Source organism: Staurois parvus, unplaced genomic scaffold, assembly GCF_062004578.1.
Source record: "Staurois parvus isolate SC_StPar_1 unplaced genomic scaffold, SC_StPar_1.0 ptg000756l, whole genome shotgun sequence".
Classification (NCBI taxonomy): Eukaryota; Metazoa; Chordata; class Amphibia; order Anura; family Ranidae; genus Staurois; species Staurois parvus.
In genome coordinates, this window is record NW_028318552.1 from 536,374 (window position 1) to 555,900 (window position 19,527).

At 45.8% G+C, this 19,527-nt stretch overlaps 1 protein-coding gene across 1 annotated transcript in view; it reads right to left on the reverse strand.

The window, feature by feature from the left end:
- PHF24 (PHD finger protein 24) overlaps positions 1 to 19,527 on the reverse strand; it is a 129,968-nt gene that overhangs the window by 46,569 nt on the left and 63,872 nt on the right. The window lies entirely within an intron of this gene.

Consider the following 19,527-nt stretch of genomic DNA (forward strand, 5'->3'; position numbering starts at 1 on the left):
CCCATCATTGGTATCAGTGGGAGGAATAGTGCCCCATCATTGGTATCAGTGGGAGGAATAGTGCCCCATCATTGGTATCAGTGGGAGGAATAGTGCCCCATCATTGGTGTCAGTGGGAGGAATAGTGCCCCATCGTTGGTATCAGTAGGAGGAATAGTGCCCCATCGTTGGTATCAGTGGGAGGAATAGTGCCCCATCATTGGTGTCAGTGGGAGGAATAGTACCCCATCATTGGTATCAGTGGAAGAATAAGGGACCCATCATTGGTATCAGTGGGAGGAATAGTGCCCCATCGTTGGTGTCAGTGGGAGGAATAGTGCCCCATCGTTGGTATCAGTGGGAGGAATAATGCCCCCTTATTGGTATCAGTGGGAGGAATAGTGCCCCATCATTGGTATCAGTGGGAGGAATAGTGCCCCATCATTGGTGTCAGTGGGAGGAATAGTGCCCCATCATTGGTATCAGTGGGAGGAATAGTGCCCCATCATTGGTATCAGTGGGAGGAATAGTGCCCCATCATTGGTGTCAGTGGGAGGAATAGTGCCCCATCATTGGTGTTAGTGAGAGGATCAGTACCCTATTATTGGTGTCAATTGAAGGAATAGCGCCCCATTGATGGATGGTATCAGTGGGCGGAATGGTGGCCCATCATTGCTGTCAGCGGGGGAATAGTGCCTTGAGAGACAAAAAAAGCAAGCAAAGAACTGCATCCAGCCTCCCTGACTATGTTGATGGGGGAATCGAGTGATTTTCCATGGGTTGCAGGAAAGAAAATCACCCTGTCTATGGCTGGCTTATGACAGGAACAATAAAGCACAGTCACTACTGAACAAGCAGTGTCTTAATTTTAATGGACAAATATAGCCTCTTTTGAGCATATACACTCACTGGCCACTTTAGGTACACCTTGTTCGTGCCAAGAAAATCTCCCCCACACCATGACACCACCACCACCAGCCTGAACCATTGATACAAGGCAGGATGGATCCACCACACCATGACACCACCACCACCAGCCTGAACCATTGATACAAGGCAGGATGGATCCACCACACCATGACACCACCACCACCAGCCTGAACCATTGATACAAGGCAGGATGGATCCACCACACCAAGACACCACCACCAGTCTGAACTGTTGATACAAGGCAGGATGGATCCACCACACCATGACACCACCACCACCACCAGCCTGAACCATTGATACAAGGCAGGGTGGATCCACCACACCATGACACCACCACCACCACCAGCCTGAACCATTGATACAAGGCAGGATGGATCCACCACACCATGACACCACCACCACCAGCCTGAACCATTGATACAAGGCAGGATGGATCCATGCTTTCATGTTGCTTACGCCAAATTTTGACCCTACCATCTGAATGTCGCAGCAACCAGTCCACCCATTCTCCTCTGACCTCTGACATCAACAAGGCATTTTCCTCCACACAACTGCCGCTCACTGGGTATTTTCTCTTTTTTTGGATCATTCTCTGTAAATCCTAGAGATGGTTGTGCGTGAAATCCCAGTAGATCAGTAGTTTTTGAAATACTCAGACCAGCCCGTCTGGCACCAACAACCATGCCACGCTCAAAGTCACTTAAATCCCCTTTCTTCCCCATTCTGATGCTCGGTTTAGTACACAGGCAGCCAACAGGAAATCTTAACAGTTCATGAGCAACAAATGGGCAATCCTCACCATACATAAGCAACAAATGGATGATCGTTAGAGCTTATGGGAAAGCAATAGGTAATACTCGGTGTAAACGGGCAACAAATGTGCAATTGTTGCAATACAAAGGCAACAAATAGTAAATGGTGACAGTATATGCGAAGCAAATGGGCAATCGTGGCAACACATGGAGCCGTGTGTTACAATATGCTGGGATAGGTACTGTATAACAACGGTAAATAAGCAAATAAATGCTGAGACAATAACTTGTCAGCTTATTTAGGCCGATAGGGGCAATCATGGCAATATGTGAGTAATGGTAATTGTGACAATACATGTGGGAAAAACATGGGTAATATACCGACCAATATGACAGTACATTGACAAAAAGTGGTTTATCCTGATGGCACATGGGCAACAAAAGGACATTCCTGACAGTACATAGGCAACCAAAAGGAAATGCTGAAAGCACATGGGTAACAAAAGGACAATTTCTAAAGTACATGGGCAGCCAACAGGATATGACAATACATAGGCAACAAATGGTTTATCCTGACAGCACATGAGCAACCAACAGGAAACCCTGAAAGTGCATGGGCAACAAAAGGACATTCCTGATAGTACATGGGCAACCAACAGGAAATGCTAAAAGCACGTGGGCAACAAAAGGACAATTCCTACAGTACATGGGAAACAAGTAGTTTATCCCGAGAGTACATGGATAAAAAGTGGTTTATCCTGAGAGCACATGGGAAATAAAAAGACAATTCCTGCAGTACATGGGCAACAAGTGGTTTATCCTGACAGTACATGGGAAACAAAAAGACAATTCCTGCAGTACATGGGCAACAAGTGGTTTATCCTGACAGTACGTGGGCAACCAACAGGATAGGACAATACATAGGCAACAAATGGTTTATCCTGATGGCACATGGGCAACAAAAGGACATTCCTGACAGTACATGGGCAACCAACAGGAAATGCTAAAAGCACATGGGCCACAAAAGGATAATTCCTACAATACATGGGCAACCAACAGGATATGAAAATGCATAGGCAACAAATGGTTTATCCTGACAGCACATGGACAACAAACTGAAATAAATTCTGAAAGCACATGGGCAACAAAAGGTCATTCCTGACAGTACACGGGCAACCAACACAAAATGCTAAAGCACATGGGTAACAAAAGGACAATTTCTACAGTACATAAGCAACAAGTGGTTTATCCCGACAATACAAGGGCAACCAACAGGATATGATGATACATAAGCAACAAATGGTTTATCCTGACAGTACATTGCCAAAAAGGGGTTTATCTTGATGGCACATGGGCAACAAAAGGACATTCCTGATAGTACATGGACAACCAACAGGAAAAGCTAAAAGCACGCAGGCAACAAAAGGACAATTCCTACAGTACATGGGCAACAAGTGGTTTATCCCAACAGTACGTGGACAACCAACAGGAAATGCTAAAAGCACGTGGGCAACAAAAGGACAATTCCTTCAGCACATGGGCAGCCAACAGGATATGACAATACATAGGCAACAAATGGTCTATCCTAAAAGCACATGGGCAAAAAGTGGTTTATCCTGACAGCACATGGACAACAAACAGGAAATCCCAAAAGTACATGGGCAACAAAAGTACATTTCTGACAGTACATGGGCAATCAACAGAAAATGCTAAAAACACATGGGCAACAAAAGGACAATTCCTATAGTACATGGGCAACAAGTGGTTTATCCCGACAGTACAAGGGCAACCAACAGGATATGATGATACAAAGGCAACAAATGCTTTATCCTGACAGTACATTGACAAAATGTGGTTTATCCTGATGGCACATGGGCAACAAAAGAACAATTCTACAGCACATGGGCAATAAGTGATTTATCCTGACAGTACATGGGCAACCAATATAATATGACGATACATGGGCAACAAATGGTTTATGCTGACAGTACATTGACAAAAATTGGTTTATCCTGATGGCACATTGGCAACAAAAGGACATTCCTGATAGCACATGGACAACCAACAGGAAATGCTAAAAGCACGTGGGCAACAAAAGGACAATTTCTATAGTACATGGGCAACCAGTGGTTTATCCCAACAGTACATGGATAAAAAGTGGTTTAACCTGAAAGCACATTGACAACAAAAGGACAATTCCTACAGTACATGGACAACAAGTGGTTTATCCTGACAGTACATGGGCAACAAGTGGTTTATCCTGACAGTACATGGGCAACAAGTGGTTTATCCTGACAGTACATGAACAACAAGTGGTTTATCCTGACAGTACATGGGCAACAAGTGGTTTATCCTGACAGTACATGAACAACAAGTGGTTTATCCCGACAGTACATGGGCAACAAGTGGTTTATCCCGACTATACATGGGCAACAAGTGGTTTATCCCGACAGTACATGGGCAACAAGTGGTTTATCCCAACAGTACATGGGCAACAAGTGGTTTATCCCAACAGTACATGGGCAACCAACAGGATATGACAATACATAGGCAACAAATGGTTTATCTTGACAGCACATGGGCAACAAAAAGACGTTCCCGTCAGTACATGGGCAACTGACAGGAAATTCTGAAAGCAATATGGGTAACAAATGGGCAGTCCTCACAATACAAAGTCAACCAACAGGAAATTCTGAAAATACAAGTGCAAAAAATGGGCAAACTTGCAATACACGGGCAACAAACAGGCAATTCTCACAATAAATGGAAACCAAATGAGCAATCAAAAGGCAATCCTGACATTACGTAGGCAGTAAATGGGCAATATATGGACAACAAGTGAATAGTCATGGCAACAAATGGGACCCAAAGAGATAATCATGGCAACACATAGGAATAAACCAGCCATGATCTACCTGCATTGCATAGAGAAGCACATAGACCCAGTGAAGACATCGCTGGGAATAAAAGGAAGTATGTAATGAAAACAAAAAGAGGCGGGGGGAGGGGAGGGACCAGGGAAGGCAAGATCAGGGGCGGACTGACCATTTGGAAACTCAGGCACTGCCCGAGGGCCCAGGGTCAGTAGGGGGCCCCATGAGATGCCCCTGGTACCTTTTTCATAGGCTTTTTTGAGTTTGGGCAAGGACACAGGGGCCCCATGAGTTGTCAGTCCGCCCCTGGGCAAGATATAAGCAGACTGAGCCATCAGCTTGCATGTTTTTTGACATTTTTAAAGTTGAGCTCCAAGCAGATATAAAAGACATAAATTAAAGAAGCTCTGTATTTCTTTTATTTTATCATTAAATGCGGTTATAAACTGCAAGCACCTGAATTTGGCGTGGGGTCTATTTATAAAATGTTTGTTGGCCGATCGTCACATACATTCGTGCATGGTGCTCAAATTTTGACAGTCATTTTTGTAATAGAGGGATTCCTATGATCATCAGCGCCATCTAATGGCCAAAATGGGGTACGGTTTTCTGAAATACTTCAATCAGCATGTATACTACATTTTGTCCACTAGATGGAGGCGATGATCACGTGGCATGGTGTGGCGCGTTTTTGGCCAGTAATTTTTGTAATAGATGGATTCCTATGATCGTCAGCGCCATCATAAGCTGATGGTTCAGTCTGCTTATATTTTGCCTTCCCTGATCGTCAGCACCATCTAATGGCCAAAATGGGGTATGGTTTTCTGAAATACTGCAATCAGCATGTACTGTATACTACATTTTGTCCACTAGATGGAGGCGACGATCATCGGAATTCATCTATAACAGAAATTATGGGCAAAATGTGTGCAGCCTGCGTGAAAGTGTGTGACAGTCGGACAATGAATGTTTCATAGACAGACCCCTTTACACTAGGTGCAGACCTTTGCTTTTTGGGAACACCTGCAGGATTTGGGAATGCATTGTCCTTTGGCAATAATCGTTAAGGGCACATCTGCAGATGTGAGCATTTTTTATACACGTGCCAAACCACATGATGGCATGGCGCAGCGCGTTTTTGGCCAGTAATTTTTGTAATAGATGGATTCCTATGATCAGCAGCTCCATCTAATGGCCAGAATGGGGTATGGTTTTCTGAAATACTTCAATCAGCATGTATACTACATTTTGTCCACTAGATGGCAATAATTGTTAAGGGCAGGCCCACACATCTGTGAGCATTTTTTATATGTGTGACAAACCACATGATGTCGCGGCACCATATGATATTTTTGGCAAGTAATTTTTGTAATAGATGGATTCCAATGATCGTCAGCGCCATCTAATGCCCAAAATGGGGTATGGTTTTCTGAAATACTTCAATTAGCATGTATACTACATTTTGTCCACTAGATGGAGGCGACGATCATCGGAATTCATCTATAACAGAAATTATGGGCAAAATGTGTGCAGCCTGCATGAAAATGTGTGACATTCGGTCAATGAATGTTTCATAGACAGACCCCTTTACACCAGGTGCAGACCTTTGCTTTTTGGGAACACGTGCAGGATTTGGGAATGCATTGTCCTTTGGCAATAATTGTTAAGGGCACGCCCACACATCTGCAGACGTGATCATTTTTTATACACGTGCCAAACCACATGATGGCATGGCGCAGCGCGTTTTTGGCCAGTCATTTTTGTAATAGATGGATTCCTATGATCAGCAGCTCCATCTAATGGCCAGAATCGGGTATGGTTTACTGAAATACTTCAATCAGCATGTATACTACATTTTGTCCACTAGATGGCAATAATTGTTAAGGGCACGCCCACACATCTGCAAATGTGAACATTTTTTATACACATGCCAAACCACATGATGTCGCGGCACCATATGACATTTTTGGCAAGTAATTTTTGTAATAGATGGATTCCAATAATCGTCAGCGCCATCTAATGGCCAAAATGGGGTATGGTTTTCTGAAATACTTCAATCAGCATGTATACTACATTTTGTCCACTAGATGGAGGTGACGATCATTGGAATTCATCATCAAAAGAAATTATGGGCAAAATGTGTGCAGCCTGCGTGAAAGTGTGCGACAATCGGTCAATGAATGTTTCATAGATAGACCCCTTTACACCAGGTGCAGACCTGTGCTTTTTGGGAACAGGTGCAGGATTTGGGAATGCATTGTCCTTTGGCAATAATCGTTAAGGGCACGCCCACACATCTGCAGACACCAGCATTTTTTATACACGTGCCAAACCACATGATGGCATGGCGCAGCGCGTTTTTGGCCAGTAATTTTTGTAATAGATGGATTCCTATGATCGTCAGTGCCATCTAATGGCCAAAATGGGGTATGGTTTTCTGAAATACTTTAATCAGCATGTCTACTACATTTTGTCCACTAGATGGCAATAATTGTTAGGGACAAGCCCACACATCTGTGAGCATTTTTTATATGTGTGACAACCACATGACGCCACGGCACCACGTGCTATGGTGCAGCGCGTTTTTGAGTCCGGGACGTTTCGCGTGCGTAGTGCAACCCATTGAAATGCATGGACTGCCCTATGCGTGACACACAGGAATGTGCTGAAAACAAGCATGACTGGTTGCACCTGTATAAGTGTGAACCAAGCCTTATGCGGGTCGAATTCTGAACAAATTTTCTTTATAAAATCATAAATTTTGTACATTTTGTAATCCGATGGCGCCACCATTGATGTCGAAATTCGACCAACCGAGTCTTCCATTTCACATGTTGCTACAGAAAAGAATTTTCCTGGCCAAAAACTTTATTTTCTTTCCAGTCACAGCTCATGCTTGTTTCTTTTTTCGATTATATTTCTTGCACGATTCTCCCATCGTTGATTATAAATTAGTTTGCTTTTCAAAAAATATCCAAGAGCACTCAAATTTGATGGTCGCGCGAAGATCGTCCTTTTCTGTGGCCCACTAATTCGAACAAAAAATCTTAGAAAATATTTCCGAAAGAAAATTCTTTAGGAATTCGACCGGTGTATGGCCCTTTAGTATCCGCCTCTTGCCATCCTTGTACAGGCTGAAGGAAGGAGAGAGCAGAGTGACAGAGAGATGAGCTCATCAGTCTTCTGCTTCTCTTTTCACTGTCAATATAGGGAAGGAACAAGCAGCGCCGGGACGAGGTCAGCTAGCACCCAGGGTGAAGGTACCAAGCTGCACCCCCAAAATTTATGAGAATTATGTGTCAGCAAACCCCCCCAAAAAAAATCACTAATCTTCAAACTTACCCCCTAAGCATACATTCCCTTTGCAAGCTAACATTCTCCCCTAACAGAAATTCTCCCTCTTCCAGTACAAATCCCCCCCTTCCAGCTCAAATCCTCTCCCTCCCACCCTAAATCCCCCCTCCTACGACAAACACCCTAACCCTCAAATATCCCCTCTGATCAAAAATGCCCCCCCCCTTCCAAAACCCCCTTTCCCATCAAAAATGCCCCCCAAGTACCATCTCCTAGCACTAGTCCCCTCCCCCCCAGAAAAAAATTCCCCCAAACAATCCTACTAGAACAAATTTCCACCTCCCAAAAATCCCCCTTTTTAACAGAAATACACTCCCTTTGTACAAATCCCCCCAGCCCCCCAAATCACCCATACTAGCACAACCCCCCTAACCCTCAATTATCCCCTCTGATCATAAATCCCCCCCTTCCAAAACCCCCTTTCCCATCAAAAATACCCCCCCAAGCAGGGGCGGACTGACCATTTGGAAACTTGGGCACTGCCCGAGGGCCCGGGGTCAGTAGGGGGCCCTATGAGATGCCCCTGGTACCTTTTTCATAGGCTTTTTTTGAGTTTGGGCAAGGACACAGGGGCCCCATGATCCCCTATTGCCCGGGGGCCCCATGAGTTGTCAGTCCGTCCCTGTCCCCAAGTACCATCTCCTAGCACTAGTCCTCCCTCCAAAAAAAATTCCCCCAAACATTCCTACTAGAACAAATTTCCACCTCCCAAAAATCCCCCTTTTTAACAGAAATATACTCCCCTTGTACAATTCCCCACCTTCCAAATCACCCATACTAGGACAACCCCCCAACCCTCAAATATCCCCTCTGATGATAAATCCCCCCTTCCAAAACCCCTTTCTCATAAAAAATGCCCCCCCCCCCAAGTACCATCTCCAAGCACTAGTCCCCTCCCCCCAAAAAAGTTCCCCCAAACATTCCTACTAGAACAAATTTCCACCTCCCAAAAATCCCCCTTTTTAACAGAAATACACTTCCCTTGTAACCCCCCCCCCCCCCAAAATCACCCATACTAGCACAACCCCCCTAACCCTCAAATATTCCCTATGATCATAAATCCCCCCCTTCCAAAACCCCCTTTCCCATCAAAAATGCCCCCCCCCAAAGTACCATCTCCCAGCACTAGTCCCCCCCAAAAAAAAATTCCCCCCAAACATTCCTACTAGAACAAATTTCCACCTCCCAAAAATCACCCTTTTTAACAGAAATATACTCCCCTTGTACAAATCCCCCCCCCTCCAAATCACCCATACTAGCACAACCCCCCTAACCCTCAAATATCCCCTCTGATCATAAGTCCCCCCCTTCAAAAACCCCCTTTCCCATCAAAAATGCCCCCCAAGTACTATCTCCAAGCACTAGTCTCCTCCCCCCAAAAAAAATCCCCCAAACATTCCTGCTAGAACAAATTTCTACCTCCCAAAAATCCCCCTTTTTAACAGAAATATACTCGCCTTGTACAAATCCCCCCCCCCCCCAAATCACCCATACTAGCACAACCCCCCAAAATCCCCACTACTAAGGCACTCTCCCCCCACCCCCCATCCCTGCCCACCCCTTGTCCCGGCCCTGGGGATAAGAGCTGTAGAGTGACAGCAGAGAGCTGTGTAAATCTCAAGACTGGATGGACAGGAATACAAACGCTGTGGCAGGTAAAACGAATCCCTTTTCTTTGGAGTTCAGCCGCATCTATACTGTTGCATGACTGGTTCTCTTTGAGTGGTGTGTACACGGTGGTGTGAGCTGATGAAGAGAAATTGAGTTCCTGTTACCGGGAAGTCAAAGTGCCAAGGGAGAAAGACCCCAATTTCCCAGCCGCCGCTTCACCATCCGCACGCCGCCTCTCTCAACCTCCTGGCGGTTCCCGCGGATTGCCTCGTTCATTATTACCGACCTGACTCTTTATTTTTCCTAAAACAAATTGCCTGCTGATACTTCCAGGAAAAAAAAAACAAAAAACGTGATTGTCCTCATTTACAATCTATTACAGGTAAGTCCTCCCGGCTCCTACAATAAATGTAATAATTTATGACCAGCTGCCGCAGCCCTGGCTCCTTGTGTAACGCGAAGGATTTACACGGCAGAGTCGAGGCCGCGCTGTACACTTCATGGATTTTTAACGAAAAGCAGAGGAGAAAATTCGCTTTCCAGAGACACGGTCATGAATTATTTAGGGCGACATAAAATTAAAAAAAAAAAAAGGAGGACAGAAATTCTACTGTCTGATCGCTCCTCCCACTGGTGTCGCAGAAGACCGCAGGTAGGCGAGCGCAGATTGTTCAATCAAGGCGATCTGTCTTCTTTTTAAAATGGTCTTGGTTTAAAAATTCAACGAGACTCAATACGAAAAAAAAAAAAGTTATTGATGATCAATTAAAGAGGAACTCTTACACCCAACAACACAGATAGCAAGGAGACGGCTGCTTGATAACTTGCACAAGAGAAGCGGCGGCAAGAGGAGTGCAGAGGGATAGAAGGCTGACTCCTTGCGTCTCCTTCCAGCCTGCATTGTAGGATATTTATGGGAGGAGAGGAGAAAATTTGCTTTCCAGAGACACGGTCATGAATTATTCAGGGTGACATAAAATTAAAAAAAAAAAAAGAAGACGACACAAATTCTACTGTCTGATCGCTCCTCCCACTGGTGTCGCAGAAGACCGCAGGTAGGCGAGCGCAGATTGTTCAGTCAAGGCAATCTTTCTTCTTTTTAAAATGGTCTTGGTTTAAAAATTCAACGAGACTCAATGCGAAAAAAAAAAGTTATTGATGATCAATTAAAGAGGAACTCTTACACCCGACAACATAAATAGCAAGGAGACGGCTGCTTGATAGCTTGGACAAGTGGCGGCAAGAGGAATGCAGAGAGACAGTAGGCTGATGTTCCTTGCGTCTCTCATGCTGCCATTTGTTTTGTGCAGGTACTTGGAGTGAGACAAGAGTTGGTTATCAAGCAGCCATCTCCTTCCAGACTGCGTTGTCGGATATTTATGGGAGGAGAGGAGAAAATGTGCTTTCCAGAGACACGGTCATGAATTATTCAGGGTGACATAAAATTAGAAAACAAAAAGAAGAGGACAGAAATTCTACTGTCTGATCGCTCCTTCCACTGGTGTCACAGAAGACCGCAGGTAGGCGAGCGCAGATTGTTCAATCAAGGCGATCTGTCTTCTTTTTAAAATGGTCTTGGTTTAAAAATTCAACGAGACTCAATGAAAAAAAAAAAAAAAGTTATTGATGATCAAATAAAGAGGAACTCTTATACCCGACAACACAGATAGCAAGGAGACGGCTGCACAAGTCAAGCGGCAAGAGGAATGCAGAGGGAAAGAAGGCTGACTCCTTGCGTCTCTCATGCCGCCATTTGTCTTGTGCAGGTACTTGGAGCGAGACAAGAGTTGGTTATCAAGCAGCCATCTCCTTCCAGCCTGCGTTGTCGGATATTCATGGGAGGAGAGGAGAAAATTTGCTTTCCAGAGACACGGTCATGAATTATTCAGGGTGACATAAAATTAAAAAAAAAAAAAGAAGAGGACACAAATTCTACTGTCTGATCGCTCCTCCCACTGGTGTCGCAGAAGACCGCAGGTAGGCGAGCGCAGATTGTTCAGTCAAGGCAATCTTTCTTCTTTTTAAAATGGTCTTGGTTTAAAAATTCAACGAGACTCGATGCGAAAAAAAAAAGTTATTGATGATCAATTAAAGAGGAACTCTTACACCCGACAACACAGATAGCAAGGAGACGGCTGCACAAGTCAAGGGGCAAGAGGAATGCAGAGGGAAAGAAGGCTGACTCCTTGCGTCTCTCATGCCGCCATTTGTCTTGTGCAGGTACTTGGAGCGAGACAAGAGTTGGTTATCAAGCAGCCATCTCCTTCCAGCCTGCGTTGTCGGATATTTATGGGAGGAGAGGAGAAAATTTGCTTTCCAGAGACACGGTCATGAATTATTCAGGGTGACATAAAGTTTAAAAAAAAAAAAGAAGAGGACAGAAATTCTACTGTCTGATCGCTCCTCCCACTGGTGTCGCAGAAGACCGCAGGTAGGCGAGCGCAGATTGTTCAGTCAAGGCAATCTTTCTTCTTTTTAAAACGGTCTTGGTTTAAAAATTCAACGAGACTCAATGCGAAAAAAAAAAGTTATTGATGATCAATTAAAGAGGAACTCTTACACCCGACAACATAAATAGCAAGGAGACGGCTGCTTGATAACTTGGACAAGCGGCGGCAAGAGGAATGCAGAGAGACAGTAGGCTGATGTTCCTTGCGTCTCTCATGCTGCCATTTGTTTTGTGCAGGTACTTGGAGCGAGACAAGAGTTGGTTATCAAGCAGCCATCTCCTTCCAGCCTGCGTTGTCGGATATTTATGGGAGGAGAGGAGAAAATGTGCTTTCCAGAGACACGGTCATGAATTATTCAGGGTGACATAAAATTTAAAAAAAAAAGAAGAGGACAGAAATTCTACTGTCTGATCGCTCCTCCCACTGGTGTCACAGACCGCAGGTAGGCGGGCGCAGATTGTTCAGTCAAGGCGATCTTTCTTCTTTTTAAAATGGTCTTGGTTTAAAAATTCAACGAGACTCAATGCAAAAAAAAAAAAAGTTATTGATGATCAATTAAAGAGGAACTCTTACACCCAACAACACAAATAGCAAGGAGAAGGCTGCTTGATAACTTGCACAAGACAAGCGGCGGCAAAAGGAATGTAGGAGGGACAGAAGGCTGATGTCCTTTGCATCTCTCATGCTGCCTTTTGTCTTGTGCAGGTACTTGAAGTGAGACAAGAGTTAGATATCAAGCAGTCATCTCCTTCCAGCCTGCGTTGTCGGATATTTATGGGAGGAGTGAGGGGAGCGCCATCTGACCTCGTAGTTACAATGTTCTGACCTCTGAGGAAAAAGGACAGTTAGTACATTGTCCCATGTTCCTATGTGCTGTGTAAGCTTAGCTACAGGGTTGAACAAGGCGCCCCACCTCCTTCCATGACATCTGAAAACACAGCTAGCAAGGAGACCGCTGCTTGATAAAATGCCCGAGACAAGCAGCAGCAAGAGGAATGCTGAGGAACAGAAGGCTGACATGCCCTCTCCTGCATCTTTCATTCCACAGCTTCTCTCATGCAGGTTCTTGGAGCCAAGACAAGAGCTGGTTATCAAGCAGCCATCTCCTTCCTAGCTGTGTTGTCGGATGCTTACAGGAGTGGGGAGCCCTGCCTGACCTCGTAGCTACAGTGTTCTGTCCCCTGGGGACAAAGTACGTGTAGTTTTTTGACCCATGTTCCTATATGCTTTGTAAGCCTAGCTACAAGGTCAAACAGGGCTCCCCTCCTCCTCCTCTCATGGCATCCAATAACACAGCTATCTAGGAGGCAGCTTCTTGATAACTTGCCCGGGACAAGTGGCAGCAAGAGGAATGCAGAGGAACAGAAGGCTGACATGCCTTCCTGTGCATCTCTCATGTCACTTCTTGCCTCAAGCAGGTGCTTGGAGCAAAGGGAAGAGCTAGTTATCAAGCAGCCACCTCCTTGCTAGCTGCGTTGTTGGATGGTTACAGGAGGAGGGTGGAGCCCCCTCTGACCTCGTAGATTCAGTGTTCACAAATACAGTACAGCTACAATAAGCACATAGGAACATGCAACAAAGTTCATGTAGTACCTTGTCCCATGTCCCTAGGTGCTTTGTAAGCCTAGCTACAAGGTTGAACAGAGCATCCCTCCACTTCCCATGACATCCAACAACACAGCTAGCAAGGAGACAGTTGCCTGATAACATTCCCAAGACACGCTGCAGCAAGAGGAATGCAGAGGATCAGATGGCTGACATGCCCTCCCCTGCATCTCTCTTGCCACCACTTGTCTCATGTCAGGGCTTGTTGGAGTGAAGACAAGAGCTGGTTAACAAGCAGCCATCTCCTTGCTAGCTGTGTTGTTGGACAATTATTGGAGAGAGGGGGGGGGGGCCTTGTCCAACCTTCATATCTACAATGTTCTGTACATGTAGTACATTTTCCTATGTTCCTATGTGCTTTGGAAGCCTATCTACAAGGTCGAACAAGGTGCCCCATCCTCTCTTCCTGTAGCCATGCAACAACACAGCTAGCAAGGAGACGGGTGCTTGATGACAAGGGTCCCTGATGTAAGTGGTAACTCTAACGTAAAGGGCGAAAATGCACAATCCCAACACACGTTCCTGCATTAAAAAATGTCTGTATGTATAAGCAGGTGACCATCGGTTGGAACCGAGGAGAATCAAAGGAGAAGAATGTCCCCAGCACACCGAGAACCTCCAGTTTGGGTTCAAAGCTTTAATAAGCAGTCACATAATTAGAGTTAGAACAATGTTTTGGAGTTTCGCAGGACCCTTTCATCAGTCATGTGACTATGTGATCGCTTATTAAAGCTTTGGACCCATACTTAGTGGCGTCCCTAGGCAGGTGCGGGGGGTGCGGTCCGCACCAGGTGACACCAACCGCAGTGACAACGGACCCTCTGCACGAAAAGGTAAGTTGTAATGCAAGCTGACGATCCCCGGCTTTCTTTACAACTTACCTTTTCTTGGAGCGGGTGCGGTGTCACCCCGTATAGGTTGCATGCCGACGATCCTGCGGGGTGACACCAGTGATACGGGGTGACACCAGCAGGGGCGGACTGACCTTTTGGAAACTTGGGCACTGCCCGAGGGCCCGGGGTCAGTAGGGGCCCCCATGAGATGCCCCTGGTACCTTTTTCATAGGCTTTTTTGAGTTTGGGCAAGGACACAGGGGCCCCATGATCCCCTATTGCCCGGGGGCCCCATGAGTTGTCAGTCCACCCTTGGACACCAGTGTAGCGGCAAGCTGTGTCTCCCATGTAGATGTTCCCCTGAAGCAACTGGTTTCAACCGTGACATGAACAGTTGCTTCAGGAGGGACATATCTACATGGGAGACACATCTTGCCGCTACACCGGACCCGCTCCAAGAAAGGTAAGTTGTAAAGAAAGTCGACGATCCCCGCAGGATGGATCGGATCTGTGGATTCAGCATAATGGATCGGAGTCCGATCCATTATGCTCAATCCGCAGATCCGATCCATTCTGCGGGGATCGTCGGAGGGGATGTCACCAAGTGTTACCGCACCGGGTGCCACCAGCCCTAGGGATGCCTCTGCCCATACTGGAGATCCTTGGTGTGCTGGTGACATTCTTCTCCTCTAACGTAAAGGGGACTCTAATAGGGACCCTAAAGTAAAGGGGGGACTCTTATGTAATGGGAACTCTGATGGGGACCCTGATGTGAGGATGGGACTCTGATGTAATGGGGACTATTATAGGGACCCTGATGTAAGGGGGGGCTGTGATAGGGACCCTGATGTAAGGGGGGGCTGTGATAGGGACCCTGATGTAAGGGGGGGCTGTGATGGGGACCCTGATGTAAGGAGGAACTCTGCTGGCATCCCTGATATAGGGGGTATTCATTTATTTATTAAACTGATTTTTTGTCAGCCCACAGATGTGCAAAAAATATACAATGTGGCTCTCATACTGAATAGTTTGACGCCCCCCTGTTTTAAAGCTATTTAATGTATATGACATTTCTTAAATTATACAAAAATGGTGTAGCGCTCTAATCAACATATAAATACAGTTGCAAGAAAAAGTATGTGAACCCCTTGGGATTACGTGGAGTTTTGCATGAATTGGGCATAAAATGTGCTCTGAACGTCATCTAAGTCACAACAATAGAAGAACACAGTCTGCTGAACATAATACTACACAAACATTAGATGTTGCCATGGTTTAATTGCACATAACATGTAAACATTCACAGTGCAGGGAGGAAAAAGCATGTGAGGCCCTAGCTTAATGACTTCTCCCAGAGCTAATTGGAGCCAGGAGTGAGCCAACCTTGACTCCAATCAGTGTGATGATATTGGATGTGTTGCTGACAGCTGTCCTGCCCTTAAAAAACACACACCTGTTTTGGGTTTACTGGTTTCAAGAAGCACTGTCTGATGTGAACCATGCCTCGCAGAAAAGAGCTCTCAGAAGACCTACGATCAAGAATTGTTGACTTGCATGAAGCTGGAAAGGGTTACAAAAGTATCTCCAAAAGCCTTGATGTTCATGTGTCCACGGTAAGACAGACTGTCTACAAATGGAGAAAGTTTAGCACTGTTGCTACTCTCCCTAGGCGTGGTCGTCCTGTAAAAATGACTGCAAGAGCACAGCGCAGAATGCTGCATGAGGTAAAGAAGAATCCCAGAGTGTCAGCTAAAGACCTACAGAAATCTCTGGCACATGCTAACATTTTTGTTGACACATCTACAATAAGGAAAACATTAAACAAGAATGGAGTACATGGGAGGACACCACGGAGGAAGCCATTGCTGTCCAAAAAGAACATTGCAGCACGTTTGAAGTTTGCAAAAGAGCACCTGGATGTTCCACAGCACTACTGGTAAAATATACTGTGGACAGATGAAACCAAGATTGAGTTGTTTGGGAAGAACACACAACACTATGTGTGGAGAAAAAAAGGCACAGCACACCAACATCAAAACCTCATCCCCACTGTGAAACATGGCGGAGGGAGCATCATGGTTTGGGGCTGCTTTGCTGCCTCAGGGCCTGGACGGATTGTTGTCATTGATGGGAAAATGAATTCCAGAGTTTATCAAGACATTTTGCAGGAAAACGTACGACCATCTGCCCGCCAACTGAAGCTCCGCAGAGGATGGGTGATGCAACAGGACAATGACCCAAAGCATACAAGTAATTCAACAAAACAATGGCTGCAACAGCACAGAATACGCCTTCTGGAGTGGCCCAGTCAGAGTCCTGACCTCAACCCCATTGAAATGCTGTGGCATGACCTTAAGAGAGCGATTCACACCAGACATCCCAAGAATATTGCTACACTGAAACAGTTTTGTGAAGAGGAGTGGTCCAAAATGACTCCAGATCGTTGTGCAGGTCTGATCTGCAACTACAGGAAACGTTTGGTTGAGGTTATTGCTGCCAAAGGAGGGTCAACCAGTTATTAAGTCCAAAGGTTCACATACTTTTTCCTCCCTGCACTGTGAATGTTTACATGTTATGTGCAATTAAACCATGGCAACATCTAATGTTCGTGTAGTATTATGTTCAGCAGACTGTGTTCTTCTATTGTTGTGACCTAGATGACGTTCAGAGCACATTTTATGCCCAATTCATGCAAAACTCCACGTAATCCCAAGGGGTTCACATATTTTTTCTTGCAACTGTATATATTCACTGAGTTTATATATTTTTTTTTCACTTGGAGATCCTATTAGGGACGTGATCACTATATATTATTATTATATTTATATGTCGATTAGAGCGCTACACCATTTTTGTATAATTACATTTTTTTTCACTTATAGGTAATAAGTTATAGGTGTTAGCAGCCTCATCCGGTAGGATCTATAGTTATCCTTCGAGCGCAGGAGGTTTCCATTATATATTATATGACAATTCTTGTTTCCTTCCGACATTGTTCTTAATATAATTGTTAGCCGTTTTCGTCTTTAAATCCCCAGACCGTTCCCCGCAATCCTCCATCCAGACGCCTCCCAACTCTTCACTGCATCATCACAGCCCATCCATCGCACAGCCCTGAGAAGTCGATGACGCAGGTAGGGCCTCCGGGCCACAGTTCCCAGGATACATGGAACAGACAGCCCAGTATGGTTTACCCTCCCCCTCTGGATGTTGGTGACGCATCTATCCATGCTTTACACGTTCAGCACTTAGGAGGACAATTAGAGGAGGGTGTTAGGGTGAGGTTAAATCTGACCTCCAGCCTTGCCTTCAGTTGCACAGGCTCCTCTCCTCAACTGAAACACCACACTAGCTTGTACAGTCCTTTGAAAGATTTTATTTTAGCAACATCCAACGCGTTTCGGGGGCTCAACACCATGCTGGCTGTTGGAAAATAAAATATTTCGAAGGTCTTGTAAAAGCTAGTGTGGTGCTTTTGGAAACTTCTCCAGGGGAGTCCATCAGGACACCGCAGTTGCTGGTGAGCAGCCTCTAGGACCGCGAACCTCCCATCACGGTATAATGCATCTCCATAAAGTTCAGCGCTCTTAGATTCTAGATGCAACGCAAGCAGATCATGGCTGGTGGGAGGGGCTGGCAGAGTGCTGTATATAGCTTCATGAAAACATCACAGCACCCTGCCCCACTATTCCTCTAAGCCGGGTAGCACAGTGGCTAAGTGGATAGCACTTCCGCCGGGCAGTACTAGGGTCGTTGGTTCGAATTCCAACCACGGCACCACCTGCCTGGAGTTTGCATGTTCTCCATGTGCCTGCGTGGGTTTCCTCTGGGTACTCCGGTTTCCTCCCACACTCCAAAGACTTGCTGGTAGGTGAATTGGCTCCTGTCTAAATTGGCCTTAGTGTGTGTATGTATGAATGTGAGTTAGGGACCTTAGATTGTACACCCCTTGAAGGTTAGGGACTGATGTGAATGTACAATATATGTAAAGTGATGTGCAAAATTGAGGGCGCTATATTAGTACCTGTAATAAATAAATAAATAAGCCATGGGTGTCAGACTGGCAGCACTCCAGCTGTTGCCAAACTACAAGTCCCACGAGGCAATGCAAGATTGACAGTTATAAGCATGATTTCCAAAGGCAGAGGCATGATGGGACTTTTGCAACAGCTGGAGGGCCACCAGTTTGACACCCCTGCTCTTAGCCATTGGTGCCAAACTGGTGGCCCTCCAGCTGTTGCCAAACTACAAGTCCCATGAGGCAATGCAAGATTAAGAGTTACAAGCATGACTCACAAAGGCAGGGGCATGATGGGACTTTTGCAACAGCTGGAGGGCCACCAGTTTGACACCCCTGCTCTAAGCCATTGGTGTCAAACTGGTGGCCCTCCAGCTGTTGCCAAACTACAAGTCCCACAAGGTATTGCAAGATTGACAGTTACAAGCATGACTCCCAAAGGCAGAGGCATGATGGGACTTGCAATTTTGCAACAGCTGGAGGGCTGCCAGTTTGACACCCGTGCTCTAAGCTATTGGTGTCAAACTGGTGGCCCTCCAGCTGTTGCCAAACTACAAGTCCCACGAGGCATTTCCTTATATGGCGGGTGGGAGGGGGTTAAAGAGACAGAGCTGTTTTGCTGATCTACATCTTTGTACAGTTTGCTACGAAGTTGGTCCTCAAGTTGCAGTTCCTTGGTCATCCTATATGCCCCTGGACCCCATCATCCAAGTTGTTACCAAGGGCGAACTGACAACTCATGGGGCCCTCGGGCAATAGGGGATCATGGGGCCCCTGTGTCCTTGCCCAAACTCAAAAAAGCCTATGAAAAAGGTACCAGGGGCATCTCATGGGGCCCCCTACTGACCCTGGGCCCTTGGGCAGTGCCCAAGTTTCCAAATGGTCAGTCCGCCCCTGGATGGGACTTTTGCAACAGCTGGAGCGCCACCAGTTTGACACCCCTGCTCTAAGCCCTGGTGCAAGCAGCGGGAGGTCTCTTGGGAGGAGTTATGCAAATATCAAAATGTCTTGATGCCAGTCTGAAGGAGTGGGTGTTCCTAGGCAGGCAGCACTTGGTAACACCCACATGTGATGCTGAGCCTCCATGATTGGTAGAACTGAAATCCAGTGAATTAAAGGGGT